The sequence below is a fragment of the Oreochromis niloticus genome, linkage group LG14, assembly GCF_001858045.2.
Source record: "Oreochromis niloticus isolate F11D_XX linkage group LG14, O_niloticus_UMD_NMBU, whole genome shotgun sequence".
Classification (NCBI taxonomy): domain Eukaryota; kingdom Metazoa; phylum Chordata; class Actinopteri; order Cichliformes; family Cichlidae; genus Oreochromis; species Oreochromis niloticus.
The window spans coordinates 10,372,761-10,389,022 of record NC_031979.2 but is presented as its reverse complement, the minus strand read 5'-3'; the positions used below and the strand labels follow the sequence as shown (position 1 = coordinate 10,389,022).

General features: G+C 43.6%; 1 long non-coding RNA gene across 2 annotated transcripts; it reads right to left on the bottom strand.

Moving 5' to 3' along the window:
• Positions 1–8,586: 8,586 nt before the first annotated feature.
• On the bottom strand, positions 8,587–16,035 carry LOC102080820 (uncharacterized). Of its 2 annotated transcripts, XR_003213691.1 has the most exons (6): positions 15,960–16,035; positions 15,302–15,459; positions 10,957–11,113; positions 10,670–10,748; positions 9,250–9,301; positions 8,587–9,024 (listed from the first exon to the last, which is right to left on the bottom strand). It is a non-coding gene; the product is annotated as an uncharacterized LOC102080820 (long non-coding RNA). The 2 variants fall into 2 exon arrangements; XR_003213690.1 differs by lacking the exon at positions 10,957–11,113.
• Between the last annotated feature and the right edge of the window lie 227 nt (positions 16,036–16,262).

Here is a 16,262-nt window from a genome sequence, read left to right as displayed (position 1 = left end):
GCCAGAGTGACCGAGCCCCAGGCCCAGAGGCCGACGGCACCCCACCCCCGAAGGGGCCCAAGCGAGCCCCAGGTTCCAGGCCCCGACAAGCAGCCACCAGGAGTGAGCCGGTGCGTATCTGAATGCCCATCCCTGGACACAAAGAACCACCAATGCACCAATGTCCGAGGACGTCTGCCACTGGCAAGGGGAGTAGTGGGGGGAGATAGGCCTCTATTGGAGGGCCTGAGATGACCCTAGAGAGGTGGCGTCTGATACCCGACCTGACATATAGACACAGACAAACAGGCACACACAGATACAAACATCCATTCCCACCCTCATGCTCTCATATGCAATTACTCCACACTCAACCAACGTGGAGACAGACATAAATAGACACTGTACACACAATCACACTCCCCAAGCGTACTCTATACCCCAGGTCTAGATACCCTTGCCCCTAGAGGGGGAAACTGCACCCAGACTCAGGTAGTGTTACCCTCTTCCCTTGGGTGGAGAAGCAGACCCACCCCATAATTCACTCATCTCCCAGACTACACAAGACAATAGACACCCAGGCTGAGTTCTTCCTCCACCTCTCCTATATCTCTCCCCCACCTGCAGAGTGAGTTCCTGGAGAGAGGAGACCTCCTGCAAAGATGTAACAGCCTCCCCCACCAGTTGAAGAGCCCCTCAGGTGGCTCAATGCACTCGCGGCACCCCACGCCAGGGCTGAGCCCCCATACACCCACCCGCCCACAACCCTGGTGACACACCAAACAGGACCCAAGCCCCCAAGGCCCAGCCAGGGCCCCAGCCCGGAGATGGAGCACCCCAAGAACCCCACGCCTGCCCCGGACCCACCCAGGGGCAGCCAGGCTACCAGGTCAGTAACACACGTCCGTCAGCACAGATCCTCCCTATCCCTGGACCAGGCGAAGCTGAAGCTAATGCAGACGCTGGACCGGACGAGGCAGGACCGGACGAGGCAGGACCGGACGAGGCAGGACCGGACGAGGCAGGACCGGACGGCAGCGTGGCAGCTGCGGAACCATACGGCAGCGTGGCAGCTGCAGGTGGTGGCACAGCAAGCGACAGTGTGGAAGCCACAGGCGATGGAGCAGGTGGTGGCACTGCATGCAGCGGAGTTTTAAAAGCTGTTGGAAGCACTGCAGGCGACGGTGTGGAAACCGTAGGTGGAAACACAGGAGGTGGCTGAGTGGGATCAGAGCCGTCAGCGGACTCAAGGTGCTGGAGCGATTCCTGCGACCCTTCATAAATGACCGATGGCTGAAGCGGCTCCTCGGGCCCCTCAGCAGTGAGGGACGGCAGAAGCGGCTCCTCGGGCCCCTCAGCGAGGACAGACGACAGAAGCAGCTCCTCGGGCCCCTCAGCAATGACGGACGGCTGAACGGACCCCTCGGGCCCTCCAGCGGAGACAGGCAGCTGAACGGACCCCTCGGGCCCTCCAGCGGAGAGACTGCTGAACAGGTCCCTTGGACCCTCCAGCGGAGGCAGGTACAGGGCCAGTAGGCACGGAGACCTCTGGGGGGTACAGAACAGAACCAGCAGGCGCGAAGACCTCTGGCAGAGACGGTTCAGAACCAGCAGGCGCGAAGACCTCTGGCAGAGACGGATCAGAACCAGCAGGCGCGAAGAACTCTGGCAGAGACGGATCAGAACCAGCAGGCGCGAAGACCTCTGGCAGGGACGGATCAGAACCAGCAGGCGCGAAGACCTCTGGCAGGGACGGATCAGAACCAGCCGGCGCGGAGACCTCTGGCAGAGGTGAAGCTGGTTGGAGCTGCGCAGGACAGTGGCTCTGTTCAGGCAGTGACAGCAGGATGCAGTCCTTAGCTGGCCGAATGAGCTCATTGGAGCTTCCAGTGTGGAACGGAGGTGGTAGAGTTAACTCCTCAGAGCTCTCAGCAGAGACCAATTGCTGAGACAGTCCTGTTGAGCACCCAGGAAAGACAGGTTGCGCTGGCTTCTTCGTGTCCAGGGGTCCAGAGTCAACTGAATGCTGATATTCATTCTCTGGGGAGGCCCTGAAGAGAGTAAAAGTCTCTAAGTTGGCCAGGTCTTGAGGAGCGACAAAAATCTGTTTAGGGCTATCCTCCTCCTGAAAATGAGTGGGTGGAGCTGGTGGCTGAACAGACGGTGCTGCCAACACAGGAGAGTGCACTGAGGTCGACTGAACCGGAGAGTGCACTGAGATCGACTGAACCGGAGAGTGCACTGAGGTCGACTGAGCTGCAGGAGACTTAACGGAGGTCGACTGAAAGAAAGTATCCTTTTCACTCACCACAGCCGGCTGCTTTGACCTCCTGAAGTCCGGCTGTGGGGTGACTCGCCAGTGGCGCGGCCGTCGTTTCCTTCCAGACGAGGAAGGAAACGCTCCTCATCCTCTGAAAGCATTGCTGCCAAGAATGAGGCTGGCAAATGGTGGTCAGAGCAGGACGTGAATGGTAAATGGTAAATGGCCTGTATTTATATAGCGCCTTTATGGTCCCTAAGGACCCCAAAGCGCTTTACACATCCAGTCATTCACCCATTCACACACAGGTGATGGCAAGCTACGTTGTAGCCACAGCCACCCTGGAGCGCACTGACAGAGGCGAGGCTGCCGGACACTGGCGCCACCGGGCCCTCTGACCACCACCAGTAGGCAACGGGTGAAGTGTCTTGCCCAAGGACACAACGACCGAGACTGTCCAAGCCGGGGCTCGAACCGGCAACCTTCCGATTACAAGGCGAACTCCCAACTCTTGAGCCACGATCAAGGGAGAAGAACTCTGTGGTAGCGGCCTAGAAATGCCTTTCCTTGGCGGTGATTGCTGCTGCTGTGCCGCAGGGAGATCCTTGCTCTGCTGTTGCTGCGTGGATCGCCGGGACTGGACAAGGTCTGCTAGCTCCTGGGCCTGTAGTGTGTCCCGGGCTCGTTGCAGCTCCTTAATCAGGCCTGTCACTTCCGGGAGTTGGTGAAAATGACAGTTTTTCATTAAGATAGCCTCGATGGCGTTTATTCCTACCATCCTAGCCTTGATGTCTGAGGTGGTGGAAATCCGCATCATCGGTCCTTGGATGCGGGACAGGTTGTGCTCCCGGGATAAGCCCGCTGGGTCCATGTACTGGTCGCATTGTTCTGTCATGGTTGGGCTGTGTGGCAGGCAGGCAGAAGTGGTGGACCCAAAATGCAGGACTCTTGGAGACGGGATTTAAACTGAAAATGCAGCTTTATTGCTGGACAAACTCCTCATAAAATAAAACTCATAAAAAGCAAGGCAAAAATAAAACAAGACACTGAACAGAGGTGCTGGTGGACCAGACATAACAAACACACAGCAAGTTGAAGGTACGACACAACAGAGAGCACAGGAAAACACAGGGCTTATATACACAGGGGAGTAATCAGGGAATGGGCAACAGGAGGGAGACACAGCTGGGAGAAATTAGGCTAACGAGACAGGGGAGAAGTAAAACTGAACACACTGACATGAGACAAGAACTTTCAAAGTAAAACAGGAAATCAGAAACAAATCACAAAAATGCAAACTTGACACAGAGAGAAAGAGAGAAAGAATATGACACATAAAACAGAAGACAGTGGCTTAAACTAAAGGCCAGAACACCAACTAATGTAAAATGAACAAAACCAAGAATAACCCTTAATACAAAATCAAACCAGCACAACTCAAAAACCCAAACAAATCATATATTTAGAAAAACAAAACAGAAACAGAAAAAGCTGGGTCAAAATTGACCCAGAACCGTGACACTTATTTTCTCAGTCACTACCTACAGTTTCTGACCATAGGTGAGGGTAGGAACATAGATCAACCAGTGCGAACTAGAGGTCATCTCCTGATGAGGCCAAGAGAGCCACATCATCTGCAAACATGAGATCCCGAGTCTACATTTGGGCTGTGCCTTCAAGTTCTTTCCATAAATTATGAACAGTGAATTTGTGACAAAGGGCAGTCGTGTTGAGGCCACCAAGAATAAATATGACTTGTTTCTCACTATGTGACCCAGGCTGTCACTGCAGTTGCACAGGGACCAGAAACAATTAAAAACAACTAAAGCTAAATACACTACAGGCTATACTCAGGGCAGACTTTGACAGGAGGGATAAATAGTTGCTACCTTACTGTCTGTGTTTTGGGACCAAAGGTGACACCTCTATCATGTAGCTTTTCCAGCTGAGTGTTGAAAAGTCACATCAGCAGATGGAGTTTTCCTCATTCTCAGCAAGGTCATTGCTTTGATCAGAGATTGTAAAGCAGCTCTTCTTTTCATATGTGGCATGACCAGGGCATACCCCAGCTTTCTCAGGTAAAAATATATGGATGTCTCCAATGTTCTGATGACTGAATAAAGCAATGGAGTCTTTCCTCTTTAAAATGAAACTCGAGAGTTCCTTTTACTTAAACTCTAGATCTGGAATTCGGTGCTTTTGACTGGAGTCCTCTCAAAACATTTCCAATTTTAAAAAGCACTAATAAATGCAAGAATTGAAAACAATAATGTCAGATAATTAAGAACAAATTGTTGGACAAAGTCATAAAAAAATGAAATGACAGACTGCACAAGAAAAGGGAAGTAAATGTGGACGCTGTGAGTGGGATTTAACACAACACAGTTAGGTACATGCTCACACAGACAGAAATTCAAATACATAAATGTACCGTGCTTTGCTTCCACTTGACTTAGCTAGAGATACCATATCAAAACATCTCAGTGGGTAAAGAAGACACCATTTGGTATGTTTTATCCAGCACAACAATGCCAGGTGTGGGTACAAGCAAACCAAAGTCTCGCTGTAAACAACATACCCGTTCCACACTGGCAGAGACACACACCTGTAATTTTGGATCTGTGTGATTTAAGAAATGACAAATACCACTTAGGAAAATGAAATCTTTAGTTATTAAAATAGAAGTTAGATTAAATTAGTGACATAAATAGCTGCAGAAAATAAATTAATAACGAATAAAATAATAACTAGATTTAAAAGACACAGCACAGTCTCATCGTGGCTTATAGATGTGCTTAATTAATCGTACTAACCAAGTGAGAAGTGGAATACTAGTATTTTATTTGTCTGTTGCTTAGCTTTATTAGCAGGTATGCATCCATACATGGATGAATGCATTTTTGCTTACAAAGCTTCCTTAGAATTAAAGTTGATTTTGCACTCTAACTATTTTTTACTAAAATATTGAAATATAGAGACGTGTTTTCACTTGTAAAAGAGTGTGATGGGGGAGTAGATGTGATGCTACACTGCTTACCTATGTTTTCAGTAGTTGTTTGTTCAGGTTTAAGTGAATACATTTAATAAAAGAAATAATTATATTAGGCAGCAAAACTTGTGAGGGGTTTGTACAAGATTGTAGCTGGGCTGGAATGAAATCTCTGTCTGTCTGTCTGTCTGGTTTAAACGGGCTGCCGTATTCCAACCCATCTAAAGGTTTGACTTCAGCATACAGTTTACTTATTTACATTTCAACCTTAGACTATTAATGCCTAAAAATAGCTAAAGTTTATGTTATTGACATGCAATGGCAAATGGATCCCTTTGGAGTTATTTTCTTGGGAGGACAGTCTCATGTCTATGTTTTTAGGATAATTTTTCCTCTTTAAGATGAATTTTTTGTCTGTCTTGGTGGGTGACAGAGAGTGCGCCTTAATACACTAACATTAATAATGTAATCCAATGTTTAGAAGACAGCTGCAGTCAAATGGAAAACAATTGCTGCCCTCTTGTCCCCTGTTATCTATGTATTTAAGCTTCCCATCAGCCTTATCTTTCTGTTACCTGCCTACAAATTCCCCCAGTTACACGAAGGAGAAAGAGAAGAAAGAGTATTATCGTATCACAGGAAAGGCAGGATATTGTAACGACATGACAGAATCAAGTTTAAGTCTAGTGTCAAGGTCTTGCCACCTGTCACACAACAGTTTTCAAGCTCATTCTTCTTCACCGTTTCCATTCTCAGTCTATCTTTATTCTTTCCCAGATATAAATTGTCTCCCCTTTTTTGACTTTCCTTTGTGACCTGGTATGATCTGAAGCTGTATTAGAAATGCACAAAGGGAAAGCCAGTTGAAAAAAGATCTTTAATACCTTATACCTTACTTTGTACTCCTGCATATAGTTGTTCTGTGTTGTATGTGGAACAATGGATATTTTAAAACCACCTCCTTAAATTCACAGCCTTGCAACAACATCCACGCTTCCCCCTTATACACGTGCAGAGCTTCAGTTTTCTTTTCTGCTTTCATTTTCTTTCACTTGTTTCAGTGATTCACTGCCCTCATCATTCCTGGATCGACGTCTTCAACTGCATTTTTGTGCAAATCATCAATTCACTCTTAAAGCTGATGATCAGCAATTCCCAACCACCCTTTTCAACCTTCTCACCTGCCTGCCCCAGACATTTTCCCTGCCTTTTTTTTTTCACATCAGCAGCTATTTTATTCACTCTAAAAGCTCCTCTGGCCGCCCCAATCTGCCTTGATTTCCTTCCAGTTGTTCTCATCTGACCAAAGGAATCCATCATACATCTCCCTACAGGCAGCCTCAAAATCTCTACATTTTTGGCCCCTTCAGAGAGCTCAAGCACTCTATCTTTTCTACCTCAAAATGGAAACCTTTCAGTATTGGCTTCTTTTAGTCTTTTTTCATCTTAATGTCCATTCCCCCTAAATTAACTTAAGATTTGTTTCAGTGCAGAAAGTAGTAGCTGACATTCTCCCCAAATTTGCTCATTTCAATCTGAAAGATTTTGTCAAAGTTTGTGTTTACTGTGTATGTTGGAAATTTCACCGTAACTCTCACCATCGATCTCCCCTCAAACGTTCAGCACGATTCTGAGAAGTAAGCTGAAGATGCTTTACACATAGGGCCTAAGGCAGTTAATAGAACTACACATCCATGAAATCAAGTTGGCAGGAAACAGAGCAGACAGCACGGTCAAGTCAGGCATATCAGACAATCAAGGTGTCACAAAGAAACCCTCCATGTACTGAGAGTATTAGCAAACAAATGCAGAACAGCTGGGCTGGCAGGTGGCAGGTGACACAGTCAGTCAGTTAATGAGCAGATGCGAGACGCTCTCCGGAACCAGCAATATTAGCGAGTAAACAGTGAACACATGGAAAAACTGAAAACTGAGAGCTAGAGGAGGACGGAGAAAGCAGGCGTTGTGGTTGGAACCATGAATTTAATGCAGGTTATATATATATATATATATATATATATATGTATATATCTCCCAGAGGGATGCTCGAGGATGGTGTGGATGACTGAGTAAGCAGGATCTGTTGCAACTCTATCTCGGCTTTATTTTCTTCTGAGAGTACAGCTGACAGCCAATCACCTGCTCAACAGACTGGACAATACACTGGCTGAGGTCCCTGGAAGAAGAATGAGGCTGAACCGCAGACAGGAATAATTTGAGAAAAAAAAATATGTGTGTATATATATATATATATATATATATATATATATATATATATATATATATATATATATATGTATTTATATGTATATTATGTATGCTGCTTGAATGTAACCAGAAGAATGCAGTCATCTACATGCCACAGTGTACCATTTTAAAATGAATTTTCCATATGAATTTTTAAAGGATTATTTCCTCTATATTTTATCATTTATGGAAGCATCTGCTAAAAACAACTGATAATACACTGGCACAAACCTACCAGGACATTTTTTGTATGAATTATTTATTGATTGATTTTTTAAAAGTGCATATAAGCAATTGTAAAACCTTTACATGCAAATTATTTGTAAGCAAACTCTAGAAGAAAGCGAAAAAATTTCCTTGTTTTTGAATTTGTAGAAATATTTCAGTTTTGCATGATTATCCAAAATGACATACAGTAACTTTGCAGGCTGCTGTTTTGCCCTGAGCTTCACTACCATTGGCATGATATTCTCTTTAAAAATGTGTTTTTCTTGGTCTGGCTGCGTCTCACCCGATCCTCACTCGTGATAGCATCTGTGTTTTGCCTCGTCTCTCCATGCTCTTTTTTTTCTTTGCTTTTTTCATTCTACTCAACTGGTTGTGATAGATAGCTGGCCCTTCCTGACCCTGCTGGAGATCCCTTGAATGTTTATATTTTCTCTGTAATATGTAGGGTCTTCACCTTGCAGTATAAAGTTCCCTGAGGCAACTGTCGCTGTGAACTGGCACAATACACTCAGCATCCCCTATGAGTCCATTACATGCACATCAACCGAAAAGATCTGAAAACAAAGGTCAAGTATAAATCTAATAAATTCTAATCAATAAAGTTCACAACTTCCTATAAGTTTCCACTACACTTTGATTTTTTTTATTTCCAAATGTCTTTAACAGCATCTTCAACACTCGTATTCATCTTTTAATTAGCATTTGAAGCTTGACCAGATTTTCCACTTCAAATTCGGTGGATGAGAAGCGATGTCTCGACACTCTGTCTGGTTCATCTTCAAACCCCACATCCACCCTTTTGTCATACTCTCTCATGTTAGGCTATCTTCTTTTTCCATCTGGGATACAGATGACTTTTAAAGAGTATGAAACTCTCTGGTATGACGAGAAAATGAAAGACAGAACAGAAAAGAAAAAATTTAAATAACTGTAATTTGTCTGGCTTGAGATCCTGCAGCTCTTGGAGGCTGCATTTCATTTCGAATGAAAAGACACAGCCCGAGGGCTTGATAAAGACACTTTATAGATAAGAAGGAATGAATAAACATGCATAGAAAAACTGTTGAGAGTACAACAGACATGTGTTATGAGCTTTGAGGTGAGATTTGGCTTGCTGCTGCACTGTCTCTGCCTGTGGTGGCTCTTGAGAAAATGGACCAGGTGCATAGTACGCACAGCAGTACATGCAGTACTTTCTCTCTATTCACTATCCAAGGACTGTCATAATAACTGAGTGGCCACATTCATGGACTGATGTAGTTCAGTTTCTCCGGATTTCAATGTTTGCCTTGGAACTGGATTACACCCGTGTTTCATGACCCTGAAGAAAACAGCAAAACACGTTTCAGTTGAGCTGAGTTCAGCAGAACCCCCCCCCCCCAATGACCCTGAATATTGTGATTTAAATGCAAATGTGAAATTTAATGTAATGCTAATTTAATTTGTACCATTTGTGGTAACCACATTTCTTAATACATTTATAAATACATTTCTTATAGCAGAACTATTTTTTTTTAAAATAGAAACTGCTTGTGGCATCACATACTTGCTCATTGACAACAGACAGCCTTTTTAAAGAGGTGATCCATTATGCACAGCTAAAAAAAGGAAGACAGAAAATGTCACAATTTCAATGGGTGGAAAAAAAAACCATGCTGGATGTTTCTACTGATAGAGACTGGGTAATGAGTTAGGAATTAATTCTGAAAATTATCAACCTACAGAAGGCAACAACCACAAAACCAAAGTAAAAAAAAAATATTCAGCAGGCTAATCCATTTTGCTGAAATTTCACTGCAACAACTCAAAATGGTGCTCAGTAGTTTGTATTGCCTCATTTATTTGTATGCATGCCTGGCACACCTGGGAAATGTTCCCAGTAAAAGGGTGGATGGAGGATCTCCTCTGAAGATCTGGATCAGGGGATCATGGAGCTCCTGGACAGTCTGAGGTACAACCTAGTGCTGTCAGATGGATGGAAATCTAATGTTTGGGGGTCAGCCTGTCAAGCTCTCCTAGAGTAACTGCCTGTCTCCTGGAATCTCCTATATGCTATTGAGACTGTGCTGGGAGACAAAACAAACCTTCTGGCAATGTCACTTACTGATGTACAGTCACGGGGCATGGGCTACTTCTGCAACCTATTACCCAAGTATCGTAGCATTCAAGTATTGTCTCATGCTAGTGACACGGACACTGGCCAAATGCAAAACTGCTGCAAAAACAGTCAGAAAAGATGAAGAGGGGAAAATGTCAGAGTAGCAGTTTAGTTTGTTACAGTCAACGGCAAAAGAAGTGACAGTGTAGTGATGTAGTCTCACTGCTGGCCTTTTAGCCTTAAGCATGTTTGCCTTATCCCCTCCAGAGCACTACAAGTTCACAGACAGTAAATTGGTATTTTGATGGGCTGTCTTTGTCAGCCTGCGGTCTCATTAGCACATTTAACATTTTTGGTTTATGGTGAGGAGATATCAGCTGAAAGGATTTGTTGTTCTGCAGCAAAGTATTATCATAAAAACATGGAGACGTGTATAAACATTCACTATAAAGACAGCTCCTTGGGCTCTCCCACGCTCTGTGCTGTTATTAAAGCTGGTTACAGGTACTTTCTCTCATAGTCTTTATCTCTTCTAAATAATTCAACACTTGCCCTACGGTTCCCCCACCATCTAAAACTGATGGATGGCAAATGTTCAGCACTACTGTACACGGTGTTCTCTGAGAAGTGTTGAACCATTTTCTCATGCTGCATGAATTATTAAGAGTTTGTCACCAACATGTTCCGCCATCAGTAAACTGAAATGTGTTTTCCTGAAGGACTCCAAACAATTACCCCCCCCACCCCACCCCTCTCCCAACACACACACACACACACACACATACACACACACACACACACACATACACACAAAATTATGTAGAGGGAGATTTTAACACAATGCAACAAGACTGCAAAAAAGACTCACACATTTCCCTGTCAGTGGATGAGAGTCTGCCTTGTGGAGTCGATCCATCATCTAAACCGTTTATTCTCAGGTCCTCAACCTGTCATTGAAAGTGAAGACAACTTCAGTATACAGGAGGGAAATCTCTCATTACATTCAAAACAGACTGAGAATGCAAGCCAAAAGAGTAAAGCCACAACAATAATTCAAGGGAACTTGAAAATGGGAAAGATTGCAATGAATCCCCCCCCCCAAACCTGAAAAAAAAAGTTCTACTGTGTGTGTGTGCGCGCAACTGGCAAACATACAGAGGATCAGCATCCTGCACCAAACTGGCAAGCTCTATCATCAAATTCTGCAGAGGCAACAGTGCTTCATACATGGCCTGGTGTTGCAGACAGTGCATATCTGTACACGATAAAGTGTTCGATGCTTTATCCACAAGGACGACTCTGATCCGGATGCCTAAAGAAAAAAATAGTATCAAAGCCACAGCTGAAACATTTCAATCCGTGGAAGAAAAGCATGCCAGAAAGGTCAAAGATTATAGTTAATGACACAAAAGCTCCCTAGCTGGTGGAAAGTTAGTGTTACACTTGGGGGCTCTGCAGCAACATGGACAAGAGCTTGGCAGGTGAAGCTCACTGAAAAGCTTCTGAGATTTCAATAGGTAAAGATTTGCAGATATTCTGAAGGCTTTATTTCAAGCAGCTCTGCAGTGCTCACAGTGTGAGGATGATGCCTCATGACAAGGGCAGCATTAGGCGGATTTAAGCACAAATGCTGTGTGTAAACTGTTATAGAGGTCAGAGAGGTTTCGCCAAGTCAATTAGTGACTTCATACAGACGATGCTCATATAAAGGTTTCAAAGATAATCTTCTAGCAGCATTATGTTCTCAAGCAATTAAAGCTATATTCAGGCACAAAGAGTGTTAGAAATATTTTAAATATGCCTGTCTTCACTTCAGTAATTACTTTTCAGCATTATTTCTGGCAGATCCTGATTTTCTTTCAACAAAAATTAATTGGAAAGTCTCCGAGAGAGTTCAGACTGTGAGGAATTAAACAGTGATCAATTCACGTCAAATAATGTCTGATAGAAATACCATTTTAGAAAAAAGTAGCCCCAAACTGCTGTGAACAATTACATAGAAAATTAGTCTCTAGAGCTTTTGTTGCAATGACCTTCAGGACAGGAAGTCATTCAGTCCAGGTGAAGTGCCTGCTATTGTCCTGGACGCAGAGGATCAAGTGAACCATGCAATCTGTCATCCTGAGGGTGATGAAATATTTGCTTCGTGGATGCTGCCGGCAATGGGTGAGGTGCTACTGGCAATTTCCAGGTTGCCGCTGACCTTAAGGACGATGCCATTTATTCTAAGCAGCCGTGGAGGTCGGAGATCACCATGAGAGGTAGAGCAAGCTATTTTCAATGGGTGGAAAAAACCCCCACGCCACTGTGCTGTCTCGCACTAATAAACAGTGCCTCATATCAGAAGCCCACTTTAATTATGTATACGTTACAAATCATTTGGCAGTTGTTAATTAATATTTAATTGTGAAGCTTTGTTGTTTCATATTAACAAGACAGTCAGAATGAACAATGGCAAATATTCCGACTTTGCAGAACAAGAATAAATAAGAAATGACAGCGTGCTTTAAATAATGAATGCGATGAATGATGTCATCCGTATGTCGCTTTATGTCACCAACACATATTGTCCTAATTCTAAACAAAGGCGATGATGAATGAGCCTGGTTGCTGCTGTTGTTGCTTTAATATACTAATCAATATCAGTGAGGATTAGTGAGCTGAAAGATGTTTCCATGACAACCTCAGTTAAACTTGATTTATTCGAGACACGCTCCTCAGAGGCCCGCTGAGACAACGGGTTGCTATAATGTGCGCATGGCTCATTAAGCTCAGGTAATAATGAACCAATGGCAAGCTCAGGTTGTCTCTTCAAATTCTTATTTTCTGCAAGAAACACTAGATGGCAGCGCAGGCCAAGCAATGGCCGCCCACCGAGCATCCACTTGGCAGAGTGAGATAGAGTCCACCAGTTGTTCCTCCAGCACTTGTGCAGTTTCTGTCGGCAGCTGCCGCTGAGTTCGTTCACTTTCAGGCGTTATTTGCCGAGGAAAGCCTACAATACCCTCCAAGGTCAACAGATCACCTGCGGACCCCCGAACCACGCCAGGACACCCAGTTTCTTCTGGAGGAGCGCTGAGCAGTTGGAGCTGATTGAAGGACGCCATGCATTACTTCTGGATATACAGCGTTTGGATCCCCTTCCTCGCTTTCCTCTTCGGATTTCAAGGTAAGAGAGACAGTTTCATTCATTTGCCCTGTGAATGTAGCAGGAGTTAGACTATGCTGTGATGCAGTTTTGGGCTGTTTGGAAATTGTTTGGAGCTGTATTAGCTGCCTGTTAGTGCCTCGTTCTGTTACCTGGCCCTTTGAATTGTGGCTGTTGCGCACTTAGGAAACTGTATCACTAAGTGTATGACTTTAGACATTAAATGATCTGTGTCAGACAGACTTCGCTGCTCAGCAAGGTCAAGGTGCATAACACGTTTGTAAACTTGATAGATGCCAGGGGTCGGACAAGTGGCACAGGAGCAGCACGCCTGCACGGAGACTGAAGGTGAAGTTTGCCTTTGCTGTTAGTAGGGAGGTTCAGGGCAGACAGGAGCAGACTGAGACAATTCCCAAGTGTTCAGAGCAAAGCTTCCAAGTTTCATCTACATTTCCTTACTGGTGGGTCTCTGGGAAACTGGATGCTTGTCGTTTGAGGGCCAGAGTTTGCATGTTTTCTAATATCCAAAATGTGATTCTGTGTAGTTTAAATCAGTTTTATCTATTAGAAAAAAACCCCCTCTGTAGATGAGACCTAAACAAGAGGCGCTCACTTGACACTTTCATCTGTTGATGGTTTATGTCGTTTGAAGTTTTTGATACTTAGTAACAGTGTGATCTCAATAGTATTAAAAATTGCAGTTTTATATGCCCCCGAGTGGTTTTGCAATACTCCAGTAGACTCTAACCTATGGAAGAGTGAAAGCCACCCTCTGTTATAAAGCTAGACAGTGTTGATCACATTCTCGCCTAATCTACCAGTCTTATTTAGTCTATACTGGATCTTTTCTCTGTTCATTGATGTGATCTGACCTCACAGATCTACTTTGCTTTCGACCGCGAGCGCTCTAATTGAGCTGATTTAGCCCCTCTCCGGGAGCTGAGAGTTAAATCAATTTGGTTCTTTTGTCTCCCATAGGAGCACGCTACCTAGAAAAGCATACGGCCTGACCAAGCATATTGGATTCAGTTTGACAGTGCTCTGATGCTGGCAAGTAGCCTGGAATAGTGTGATGTGCCAGATTGGGGCAACTAGAGAGCGAGAGAGGAAAGGAGGAGAGGAAGAGAGATAAGTGGGGATAGGAAGAAGGAAAATGTGACGAGTGGAACGGGAATCAGATGGATTTTTTATTTATTTTAATTTTTTGTTACATTCAAAATTACTTATTGGCAGAAAGTAATGCTCTCAAGCATCCTCAAGCACCTCATTGCACAGGATATCAGTAGGAGACTGAAGAACGTTAAAGTGTGTTTGAATACTGCAATGTTACTACTAGTTCTTTGATGGTGAGAAATGGTCTGTCTCCCTTCACTATTACTTTGTACCTCTCTTTATTTCATCCTCCTCTTTCCTCGCCCACGAGTCTTCTTTTTATGCAGCTCATGTAGAGCGCACTGCTTGTCCTGAATTTTAAAGCACAAATGGCAGATTACTTCTCAGAGCAGAGGCTTATGAGAAGTTTGCTTTTAAACTTGGTGTACTGTAGCACACACGCTAAGAATAACTGATTACTATCATCGGATTAATGTTGATTTTTTTTGTTATCTTATTATAATTTTTTTTTTAACAAGTTTTCTGCTATGCCGATAATGATAAATCCTCGAAACAGAGCCAGCCACATTCCATCAAATCTCCAAACAGTTGTCTTGGCAGATGCACAACTGTTGTCTACAGTCACAATCAGCACTGGCACTGAACTGTGCTGTCTGGGGATGTGGCTCATTTACTTACTGAGCCACTGCTGATAAAGAAAAGAATGATGGATGGAGATTTGGTCTGTCACTTCAGCTGCTGCTTCTGCTTCCTCCTCCTAGTTGCGTCTTTTCCATCTTTCACAGTGTTCATTTCAAACTGTAATACTGTATGTGGCCAATTCAGCTGGGACAAGGCCTCTGACTCTGTGTTACCATATTAGTTGTTGCATATTTTATAGGTTAGACCGTGGCAAGCTGCATACAGAAGTGTCAATCAGAGATCACATTATCTGAGGGAGGGGGAGCTGGAGAACTTTCAGGGTGTCTGTAAGGTAGTCTTATATTTTTTTGTAGACGTGTTGGGGATATTCATTATAGGTGGCTTATAAAATGCCACCTGCAATGTTTTCCCCAAAAATAATTGCCTTGTATAGAGACAGTCTACAAATGAATTATGATTTATCGATATGGTGTTCTATTTCTTTGTAAAACAAACTCATCTTTCTTCACCAAGTACAGATTCTTTTTTTTGTTCTCATGTCTGTGCAGCACATGAATCCAAGCTGGAGGTCTTTTTTTTTTTTTTTTTTTTACTTACTTTAAAAGAACTCTATTCTTCAAAGAGTTGCCTTCCTGCTTTGATCTTCATATTTGCCTCCTCATCAGGGCACTAGAGTCCCTCTCCTGATGGTTTCATTTAATTAATTAGGACAAATGACAGTATGTAATGTTAATAGTGGCTGTTTTGCACATTACCTTCACAGTGGGAGAGAGATGCCGTACAGGAACATAGAAAGAAAAGAGGAGAGGACATATTTAGTCATTTATCTAGTTTTCTTTTAAGGAATTAGTAGATCCTAAGTTCCTACTAGGCATTTTTGACTTCTGTGTTGTAGAAATCTAACACACAGCTTTTGTTAAGATAAAGCAGAACATAATAAAAATGAGACAAAATTCATTACTGATATCAGTTTTCTTGGCTTATTCAGATTACTGATGTTTTTGTAAGTGCGACCTGTTGATACCAATTTTGCTGATTTTTGATTTGCTTTCTAAGTGACAGCATATAGAAGCAAAAATCCCTTTTCTTCAGTGCAGAATATTGTTATCATAATGAACTTAATTGTTAAATTCTTACTATGGTAAGTTACAGGAGCTTAAACAACTGAAAATAAAGAGCTCAGCTACTGGGAAAAGCTACAAATAATTAAATGAAAAATTAAACCGGTGTACCTGCACCATACTTTTGACCTTACCGAACAACAGCAGGTGCAGCAAATTTACATTTCACAAAACAATTATCAGGTTTTTTAGTATGTTTGTAACTTCATCAGATAACAGGTGTGGGAGGGTGTGGTTTGTAGTTCAGCTGCAGGGGAGGGGTGGAGCAGTGGGTTCAGGGTGTGGTGTCAGGGGAGGCTGATCTACACAGCCGTTCTCCATCACCTAGTCATGCCTCCCCTATATTTGTAGGACGCCGGCCGGGACCTGATGGCAGAGCTGTGTACTGCACTGGAGAGAGTCAGCTGGAAAGCTGCACAAGCAGAAAAATGAAAGAA